The sequence below is a fragment of the Penaeus monodon genome, chromosome 32 (assembly GCF_015228065.2).
Source record: "Penaeus monodon isolate SGIC_2016 chromosome 32, NSTDA_Pmon_1, whole genome shotgun sequence".
Classification (NCBI taxonomy): domain Eukaryota; kingdom Metazoa; phylum Arthropoda; class Malacostraca; order Decapoda; family Penaeidae; genus Penaeus; species Penaeus monodon.
The window spans coordinates 19140574-19141540 of NC_051417.1; positions in this window are offsets into that span (position 1 = coordinate 19140574).

Below are 967 nucleotides of genomic sequence, written 5' to 3' on the forward strand. Positions count from 1 at the left end.
CTATCATTGAAGTAACTTTATGTATACACATTCAGACACACACACAGACGCAAAGCAATTAGCAATTAAGTCTATGTATGTATTATTACAGACTCCCTTTAAACGTTTACATCCCGAATGCAAATGAAAACGGACGAGGATGAATAAGCCCACACGAATAGTACTCTGTACCTCCAGTAATTCCTGTATGACGAGGATACACTGAATATTACAGCACTGCCCATTCGGAACTGGTGGCCTGGTTCTTGTCGTTATGCATTATGATACGTTGTTCATCTACATTGCTCATACTCTGGCAGGGCAACATGCTCATATTTATTAAATGTTATGAGTTTGATATTAATTTAATATCTATATCTAGTCTGTATGAAAATAATATACATGTAGCATATCATTAGCTCCGTATATCTGTGAACGAAACCTATTCAGAAAAATACATTGTCTTAGATTTTAGGGAGTAAGAATCACACTGACATTTCATAACGTTATAATGACAACTAGAGCTTTAATTATTTCTTTTTAATTCATCATTAACTGGAAGAGACTTGACATATATCAACAAAATGTATGTAAAGTTGTGGATAATCTCATATAAACAGTTTACTCGGCGAGGGACAGTTTTTACAAAAGAGAAAAGGGAGGGAATGTTTTGCGTTGATTGCGTTGGTGGAGGATGAGCATGCAGGATAAGCTCGAGGGGGTAACTGTACCTCCTCTGTTGGTAGAAAATAACGAAATATAATGATAAGGAAACGAGTTAAATATGGAAATAAGAAATATAAGTTTGAATGAAATATTTCTCCTGCAATATGCACCACATGAAGGCCAAGAAAAAGTAAGACTGAAATACGTGTAAGTGTAAGAACTCGTGCTGCTTTGCAGGAATATGGAAAGAGAGGAAATTAAGCAGAAAAAAATAGATTAGGTTACTTTTACGACGATTAGAAGTTGAGGAAGAGTAAAGAAG